This window comes from Sinocyclocheilus anshuiensis, unplaced genomic scaffold (genome assembly GCF_001515605.1).
Source record: "Sinocyclocheilus anshuiensis isolate Anshui unplaced genomic scaffold, SAMN03320099.WGS_v1.1 scaffold1265, whole genome shotgun sequence".
NCBI lineage: Eukaryota > Metazoa > Chordata > Actinopteri > Cypriniformes > Cyprinidae > Sinocyclocheilus > Sinocyclocheilus anshuiensis.
In genome coordinates this window covers 500719-511028 of record NW_015551081.1, presented here as the reverse complement: position 1 = coordinate 511028, position 10310 = coordinate 500719, and the positions used below count along the sequence as shown (strand labels likewise).

The following is a 10310-nucleotide window of genomic DNA, read 5'->3' as shown; positions in this document are numbered from 1 at the left end:
ATTGATAAAAGCTCAACTGTTTGCCTGCTTTGAAATTGTGATTGAAAATGTATGATGTTATTAATGATGATTCATAGGTGCAACTTACAAAACGAGAGGAGTTATCGTTCCTTATAGTCTTGGCATTACCATAAGCCTCCAGCAGAGGGTTGGCTGCAATGATCTGGTCCTCCAGTGATCCCTAGATGTAATTGTAGCACAGTGGGTAGTCATGAGGTGAATCACAAACACTGTCATCAATAACATTGTCTAGAATAGTTATTCACTAACCTGCATTTTTCCAGGGACAGGCTCTGCCTTCTTTGCACCAGACATCGCTACAGTTGCAAAGTACTGAATGACACGTTTTGTGTTCACAGTCTTTCCTGCACCAGATTCTCCACTGGAGATTTATATGAGATCATCATTTAGTTTTACTGATTTACAATTATAATTGAAAAGCTTCAGGTTGTGTCAGCAGAAGAATATTTACTCACGTAATCAGGACAGACTGGTTCTCACGATCTGAAATTAAACCGTGAAATGTTAACAGGATTTATAAAATAGGTAGCACTCTATATTAACTTGAAGCTATAAAGTGTTTGTGAAGTTTTTTTTTGTATTCACTGTAAGAAACTGACTGTGAAATTCACAGTAATTAACTGGCAGCAAGTGACAAGTAACTTACTGTATAAAAAGCACAGTAATTAACTGGCAGCAAGTGACAAGTAACTTACTGTATAAAAAGCAACTGTCAGCACTGTCAGCTAGTGACAAGTAACTTACTGTAGAAAAAATAACCATATTTTCGCTGTTTTCAGCAACCATGGCAAGCATGTAACTGTAAACTAAAACTCACTAATTTGTAAGTGCAACCTTTTTTTTTTGGCCTTTTTTGTGCTTATTACACAGGACAGTGTAATGATTGGTGGGGAATGTGATCGGCAAAGGACCTTAAGCCAGGAATTGAACACGGGTCGCCAGAGACACAGTTGCACTATATGTCAGTGCGATAACCACTAGACTATCAGTACCGACAGGTTACATTGCTGTTTAGTTATATTGGTTCAGCCCAAATAAAAAATACAAATGAATATGAAATAAATAATGCATGTTGCACGATTTAAATATAAATATTCATTTATCAACAGTCACAGTTAACTGCTCATCATTATAACAAGCTTCATTTATCATTCTTCACTTATTGCTAGATGTGTTGAAAACAATAAAATCTTGATGACCTTCTGGTCATTTTTTTATTTTTATTTTTATTAAAGAATACATTTGCTTCCTGTATTCTCTATTCAAACCTAAAATGGTTTTCCTTCTCTGTCCCAGTGGCTGGGTTTCAGAAAACCCTAGTGTATGGCAGTACGGTAAAATCACGTTCTGGGGAGTGAATTTATGATTATGATACTGAAGTTAAAATAATTTGATAATAATTAAAAGTTTGTATGAAGAAGTATAATGGGCTGTTTTTGTACAGGTAAAATAACTGGAAGCGAAAGACACCAGAAGCCAAACACATTCAAGTTACAAATAGTCGCGCCCGCTCTCTTGTGAAAACTAAGCTGGATATAAAAGGTTACTGTGTTTTTTTTTTTTTTTTTTTTTACAGCACATTATTGGTTACTGTAATTTTCTACAGTACATAATTGCTGGTTGTGTTTTCTACAATACATTGGAAGTTACTGTGATTTTCTGCAAGACATTGCTGGTTACTGTGACACTCACAGTACTTCTTACATTACTGCAATTTTGACTGAAACTACGGTATTCTACTGTGAACTAGTATACAGTAATTTCCTGTGCATAAACACAATAAATTCCTGTAGATTTCACATTAATTTTTTTACAGTGTACATTATATGTAATATACATTTGAATGTGAGTGTCACGCTCCGGCTACTGCTACTGTGTTGGAACCAGGAATCGAGGAGACGTCAGAGTACTTCAACATAGAACCATCTTTATTCATCCAAATAAAGAGACATAAAGGCAAGACGCACACGTAGCAGGGGGAACAGATGTTTAACAGCAGACAAAGAAACTCTGGGAAACACAGGGTTTAAATGGACAGAAACTAATGGGACATACCTGGGAACAATACGAACTAATTAATGAAACACAACCGGAGACGAATTCACATGACGAGGACAGGAACAGGAAAAACCAAATAGGGAGAACAGGAACATACACGTGACAGTGAGATTATAATGCCACCCGTAGTCCATTGACCTACTCATCAATTCGATATGTACTTCTAATGAGCTCTTGCATTAGGAAGCATGAGGGACTAATTTTTAATCTCCCTTTTTAAATGAGGAACATGAGGAATAATCATGTCATGTCATTGACGATATAAATAAATGTTTATCTCAGGTCTTGGCATTGCATTATGCATATGATTAAGCTGTTAGTGCATTAGATTTGATGTAGTCAAGGAAAAATTAGATTTTTTTTTTTTTATGTTTGACCTCTAGTTCACTAAACATTCATGGACAGTCTGATGTGTATCGGATCTGTAGCACAATGGCATCGTTTAACAAAAATGAACTGTGGTTGGACACTCTACATTTAGAGGTGGCCAATTCTTGGACAAAACAAACAGCGAAGCCATCCAGAATTTATGCTGATATGCTTTTATGTTGCAGATGGTCATATTTTCAGTCCCTTAGCATTTATATGCAAATCAAACAATATTGGCGACGCACATATATTTATGAAATGAGCATCACATCCAGAAAACAATCCAGTAACGTGAATGCAAAATGAATCCAGTCATGTTTTATTTACTCATATTTTGCAAGCGGTTTACAGAAGGTAAGCACCGAATGTAATATCATTATAGCACAACATGTGTTGTGGTTAAATGAAAACATTATACATTATTAAACATGCATAAACAAGGGCATAATTCCTTGTATAAGCTGATACGCATTTCAGTTTGGTGACAGAATGGAGAAGCAGAGATTTCATAAACGCCTGAATAATACCCCGCGTTATTCAGAGTGGAGCCTCGTGTCTGAAGAACGGATTTACAAATCTTATATTTATCAAGGTAAATGGAACTGTTGTTTCCGCTGAAGTGTCACTTCACATTAACCAACCAGGCCATCGATTGAGACAAATAGGCTGAGTCACTGTTTCACTTCATTGTCGTAAAACTGTGCAGTGATTTATGTGTTTATGAGAGACTGAGTGAGGTAAGCTGCCATCAGATCTATAGCTGTTCTGTGTCTCCACCGATCACAACGCAAATTTATCATGTTTTCCAGTTCAAATATCTAAAAAATGCTCAAAACAAGATCAGATTAATAGAACAGTTCAGTAACACTTTAGAACAGGGAACACATCACTATTAACTAAGACTTTTTCCCTGAACAGACTCATAATTTGCTGCTTATTAATAGTTAGTATAAGGTAGTTGTTAATTTTAGGTATGGGGTATGATTAAGGCATCTAAAATATGGTCATGCAGAATAAGGTAATAATATTTGGTTTATAAGTACTAATAAACAGCTAACATGATAGTAATATGCATTCTAATAAGCAACTAGTTAATAGTGAGAATTGGTCCTTAAAGTAAAGTGTTAAAACAGTAAACAGTTCATGGAGTACAAGCAATTTTTGTCAAAAGCTGGCAAAAAAAAAAAAATTAAACAAATAAATAAAATAAAGTGCACAATATCTAGACAAAATAAGACAATAAGACAAAATACTTTCATGCTTATACTGTATATTGTGTCTTATTTTCCATAATTTTCATCAAAGCCCTAATCATTAGAGTAACACTCTCTGAAAACAACAATTGAATTCAACAATTGAAGAGTTTAATCAGCAGACATAATCACTACATGGCCAGTTCATACTGTTGATCCCATAAGCACTATTTGGATGGTAATTGTTTCTCAGGGGGACGTATGTAAAAAAATAAATCTGCATTGCTCCTCAGTGTTTGGGTAGAGGTAAATCCGCAGTGGAGGTGTGAGTTTGTGATCCTATAAATTCGGAAATGTGCTTCTGATGTGGTAAGTCACATGTTCAGTCACATTGCTTGGACAGTTAATAAATGAATATTTATTAATCGGTGTAAAATAATAAAAATAGGTTTATGTATTATTTATTTAAACAGCCTATTTAATAACAAAAATATGGATACAGTTTTCTGTGCTGCATTTCATCTCATAATGATGGATGTCATTTAAAAAATGTGGAAACTAGCTGCAAGCTAATGCATCCTCTTATTTACATAAGCTAAACATTTGTGACCCTGGACCAAAAAACCAGTCTTAAGTGTCAATTTTTCAAAATTGAGATTTATACATCATCTGAAAGCTGAATAAATAAGCTTTCCATTGATGTATGGTTTGTTAGGAGAGGACAATATTAGATACAACTATTTGAAAATCTGGAATCTGAGGATGCAAAAAAAAAATCAAAATATTGAGAAAATCACCTTTAAATTTGTCCAAATGAAGTTCTTAGCAATGCATATTACTAATCAAAAATTAAGTTTTGATATATTTACGGTAGGAAATGTACAAAATATCTTCATGGATCATGATCTTTACTTAATATCCTAATGATTTTTGGCATAAAAGAAAAATCGATAATTTTGACCCATACAATGCATTTTTGGCTATTGCTACAAATATACCCCAGCGACTTAAGACTGGTTTTGTGCTCCAGGGTCACATTTGACCCGGCTACTTGATTTATATTTATAATCTGTGTAATTGTTATAATTGCAAATTCAAATGTTTTTCGTTATGTTTCCTTTAAATACTTTCCTGCCTTTCAGTAATAACGGTGTCCATCTTTAAAATGCATGCAAATTACCACAAATCGCAAAAGTTACGATACGGAGCTTGGTAGTGGTCAAAAGGATTTACAAGATGACTTTTGGACTTTTCCCTTCTTGTAAACTTAGAGATTTGGACATGACCATATAGTGTTTGTCAAAAAACAGTAGGTAATTCGGCTGGGAATTTTTTCGTGGGTGGTGTGAGAAAAAGACCAACATTCTTGATTCAGACGGCAGTAAAATTATTGACTAGACCCTGCAAATTCTGAAAATACCTTATGTGCCCATGAGAAACAATTACCATCCAAATAGAGCTACAATGGTCAATATGGTACGGACACTATAGATTTTCTGTCCACATTTTCCAGCGCTATAGCCCCATTGCTAGTCCTATTTTCGCTTATTAAAGATATAGTTCAGCCAAAAATGAAAATTCTGTCATCATTTACTCACCATCCACTTATTCCAAACCTGTATGAGTTTCTTTCTTCTGTTGAACACAAAAGAAGCTATTCTGAAGAATGTGTGTAACCAGATGCGTGCAAGCATAAAGAGCACCAGTAATGTGACCGTTGCATCATAGGTTACATAAGAGTTAAAAATTAATATCAAACATTTTAAAGGCCATTTATTGACAAATTTAGAGCATTTAGTAGTACCATGAATTATAAATTTTAGATTAAATGAAATATGCATTTTTATATAACACATCTGGCTTTATTAATATCTATTTATACACATGAAAACACTGTTGTTTATATTTATATACTGGACTACATTATGTCATCCTACTAAAAACCCTTAATCTGTGCGATTTAGACTTGTCTGTGGCTGATGACGTGGCAGGGTAGTCCACAGGAACCAGTTTTTCGACTGAAGTAAGCTTCTACAAATAACCCCTGCTCAGTATTTAGGGAGCAGTGAACACTTGATAGGGACCCAGTGAACTGATTGCAGCTTTCTGAACTTTGACATGCAATTAACTAGGAAATTATGTTCAGTTTTAAGTATGTTTAATATGTTTTGACATTTCTGACATCAATCAACCTTTTATTTGTGATTTAGAGATCTACCAGCACTCATTAAAAGAGTCTGGTACAATAGTCATGATGTTGAAAGGCACAGCAAGAAATACTGCATGTTTGATCTGTTGCTTAACAGATGATGCCCGGTCACAGAGAGAAATAACAATGAATAGAATGTTGCCTCATAAATAGAGTGGCCAAATGTTATCATATAATTCACACGAACACCAACTTTGGAAGATTTCTGGCCTCTTTTCGAGAACTCAGTTGGATGTATTTGTTGCGTAACTATTTTAAGCACAGTTCTGAGTCATAAGGTGCCCAAAAACATGTTGAGTCAAACGACGCTAATCTGAAGTTATTCAACCGGATCCTGCTAAATTCCCTGCCTTTGTGAAAGTTAATACATTTAAATGTGCACTTGTTGTGAACTTCAGATTCTAAAAAGTATAACTGTACTTGCAAACAGTGTTGGGGAAAGTTACTTTTAAAAGTAATGCATTAAAAAATGGCATTAAAGTAACTAATCGCATTAGTAATGGGAAGTAATGCATTACATTACTTATGAGTTACTTTTTAGCATCTTGGCTGGGCTTTCTTGTTTGTTTTTAGTATAAAAAATATCTATTTTTTGTACAGTAAATGTAAAACCCATTTTACACTAAAAGTGAAACAAATAAGCATCAGGCTGAAGGAAATATAAATTCATGTCCGTATAGTAGAGGGCACAGTTTTTAATTCTTGTAAATTAAATAAATTAAAGTATTGCGTTACTTTACTAGTTACTTGAAAAAAGTAATCTGATTGTGTAACTTGCATTACTTGTAATGCGTTACCCCCAACACTGCTTGCAAATAATATAATATTAACGAAATAAAATGCAATTTAAGTGTACTTAAAGACTTTCATGACTATTTCTTAACACACAAGATATTTTGTAATAATGCCAAATTAAAAGGATTAAAATGACATTAAAGAATATTTTTGTTTCTCATAAATGTTTGTCATTCATCAGTACACTTTAACCGTATTTCAAAGACACCAGAAGTAATTATCAAATCATAAGATGTACTTAAGTACTTGAGTAAAACAGCACTCTAAAGTTAATCTAATTGTATTTAATGTTATTTAAGCTATATTTTAATGGAAATGTCAATAATTACGTTCAGTTGACACTGTATATTATTTTGAAGAATATTATTTCTGTAATACACTTTTTAAAAGTCTGCTTAAGTGCACTTATTTTTTTTTTACAAGGGCGGAAAACTGAGTATCTAAAAGTCAGTGCAGAAAAAAACCTTTAAGTACTGGTATCCTGTGTGTGGAAAACTTCAAAAGGGAATTGTGGCAGCCGCCTGGGAAGACACCAGCACAGAGGGATGACATCCATAGAGCTTCAGCACTCCTGTCCCACTCGGTTGCTCTGCAGATTGAGTATGACAGATTGGCCGCCCCCGAGGTTGCTGCTCCAATGATGACTATAAAGCACTTTTCGGTTTGATGTGGCGCTCACAGCTACATGTAAACAGCACCTGCCAGGCTCTGCGAGAGAAGGCGGGCTGATTATGTAATCTGGTCATTTGTTTAACAAAAACATCAGAGCCGGCGCTGTGGTGGTCACAGGAAAAAACAAAACTGCAGTGGTCAAAGCGAGACACATTCAGCTGTCGCCCATGCAGAGTCACACACGGGATGGGTACCTGTGCCACTCCACATCTGCCACTGGCAAATCCAGATCCGCTCTAGCGTCTTGTAATACTCTAGCACAGCGTTACTGCATTTGTCTGCAAACTCACCATCAGTTAAGCTTCTTTGGTATGTAAGGTGCACACTGAGATGAAGAACGAATTGCATTATAATTGCGTAAGAATGAGAGGATTGTTTATTTGCGCTGTCTGCACTGTTTAAAGGGTTAAGGCTGATTTATACTTCTGCGTCGGACCTACGCCATAGGCTATGCGTCAGTTTTCATTTATACTTCTGCGTCGTTGTCCGCGTCAACGTGCAGTACACATGCAAACCGCTAGTCAGCAGTGTCCACGGGCATGTTGCTGGTGTAACCCGCAGTACCACGGCAAAAGCCGAAGAAGAATGCGCTTTGAAGCTTCTTCTAAGTACAGTCCCACATATGGGATTTAGAACGTTCGGTGACGTCACATAACTGCCAAATTCAAACTGCGTTTTCGCGCTTTGGCTGACGCTGAGACGCCGCTGCACTTGTCATATAATCACAACTATGCAGTGTATTTAACCACATAATGTTTATTTTAGGTTTCAGACATTTAAATACATATAAGTACTAGTAAAACAATACATTTAAAGTTCGTAAAATACAATTTATACTTCTGTCGAACCTACGCCATAGCTTACGCATAGACGCACACCCATATGCCATAGCCTGACGTGCACCTCTCCAAAAATCTAAAGGCTGATTTATACTTCTGCGTCGGACCCACGCCGTAGCCTTTATGCCGTAGGCTATGCGTCAGTTTTCATTTATACTTCTGCGTCATTGTCAACGTGCAGTACACATGCAAACCGCTAGTCAGCAGTGTCCACGGGCATGTTGCTGGTGTAACCCGCAGTACCACGGCAAAAGCCGAAGAAGAATGCGCTTTGAAGCTTCTTCTAAGTACAGTCCCACATATGGGATTTAGAACGTTCGGTGACGTCACATAACTGCCAAATTCAAACTGCGTTTTCGCGCTTTGGCTGACGCTGAGACGCCGCTGCACTTGTCATATAATCACAACTATGCAGTGTTTTTAACCACATAATGTTTATTTTAGGTTTCAGACATTTAAATACATATAAGTACTAGTAAAACAATACATTTAAAGTTCGTAAAATACAATTTATACTTCTGTCGAACCTACGCCATAGCTTACGCATAGACGCACACCCATATGCCATAGCCTGACGTGCACCTCTCCAAAAATCTAAAGGCTGATTTATACTTCTGCGTCGGACCCACGCCGTAGCCTTTATGCCGTAGGCTATGCGTCAGTTTTCATTTATACTTCTGCGTCATTGTCAACGTGCAGTACACATGCAAACCGCTAGTCAGCAGTGTCCACGGGCATGTTGCTGGTGTAACCCGCAGTACCACGGCAAAAGCCGAAGAAGAATGCGCTTTGAAGCTTCTTCTAAGTACAGTCCCACATATGGGATTTAGAACGTTCGGTGACGTCACATAACTGCCAAATTCAAACTGCGTTTTCGCGCTTTGGCTGACGCTGAGACGCCGCTGCACTTGTCATATAATCACAACTATGCAGTGTTTTTAACCACATAATGTTTATTTTAGGTTTCAGACATTTAAATACATATAAGTACTAGTAAAACAATACATTTAAAGTTCGTAAAATACAATTTATACTTCTGTCGAACCTACGCCATAGCTTACGCATAGACGCACACCCATATGCCATAGCCTGACGTGCACCTCTCCAAAAATCTAAAGGCTGATTTATACTTCTGCGTCGGACCCACGCCGTAGCCTTTATGCCGTAGGCTATGCGTCAGTTTTCATTTATACTTCTGCGTCATTGTCAACGTGCAGTACACATGCAAACCGCTAGTCAGCAGTGTCCACGGGCATGTTGCTGGTGTAACCCGCAGTACCACGGCAAAAGCCGAAGAAGAATGCGCTTTGAAGCTTCTTCTAAGTACAGTCCCACATATGGGATTTAGAACGTTCGGTGACGTCACATAACTGCCAAATTCAAACTGCGTTTTCGCGCTTTGGCTGACGCTGAGACGCCGCTGCACTTGTCATATAATCACAACTATGCAGTGTTTTTAACCACATAATGTTTATTTTAGGTTTCAGACATTTAAATACATATAAGTACTAGTAAAACAATACATTTAAAGTTCGTAAAATACAATTTATACTTCTGTCGAACCTACGCCATAGCTTACGCATAGACGCACACCCATATGCCATAGCCTGACGTGCACCTCTCCAAAAATCTAAAGGCTGATTTATACTTCTGCGTCGGACCCACGCCGTAGCCTTTATGCCGTAGGCTATGCGTCAGTTTTCATTTATACTTCTGCGTCATTGTCAACGTGCAGTACACATGCAAACCGCTAGTCAGCAGTGTCCACGGGCATGTTGCTGGTGTAACCCGCAGTACCACGGCAAAAGCCGAAGAAGAATGCGCTTTGAAGCTTCTTCTAAGTACAGTCCCACATATGGGATTTAGAACGTTCGGTGACGTCACATAACTGCCAAATTCAAACTGCGTTTTCGCGCTTTGGCTGACGCTGAGACGCCGCTGCACTTGTCATATAATCACAACTATGCAGTGTTTTTAACCACATAATGTTTATTTTAGGTTTCAGACATTTAAATACATATAAGTACTAGTAAAACAATACATTTAAAGTTCGTAAAATACAATTTATACTTCTGTCGAACCTACGCCATAGCTTACGCATAGACGCACACCCATATGCCATAGCCTGACGTGCACCTCTCCAAAAATCTAACA

General features: G+C 37.1%; 1 long non-coding RNA gene across 1 annotated transcript; it reads right to left on the bottom strand.

The window, feature by feature from the left end:
• Window positions 1-111: 111 nt before the first annotated feature.
• LOC107662514 (uncharacterized) lies at window positions 112-547 on the bottom strand. The gene is made up of 3 exons (XR_001631221.1): window positions 477-547; window positions 271-382; window positions 112-181 (listed from the first exon to the last, which is right to left on the bottom strand). It is a non-coding gene; the product is annotated as an uncharacterized LOC107662514 (long non-coding RNA).
• Window positions 548-10310: the final 9763 nt, after the last annotated feature.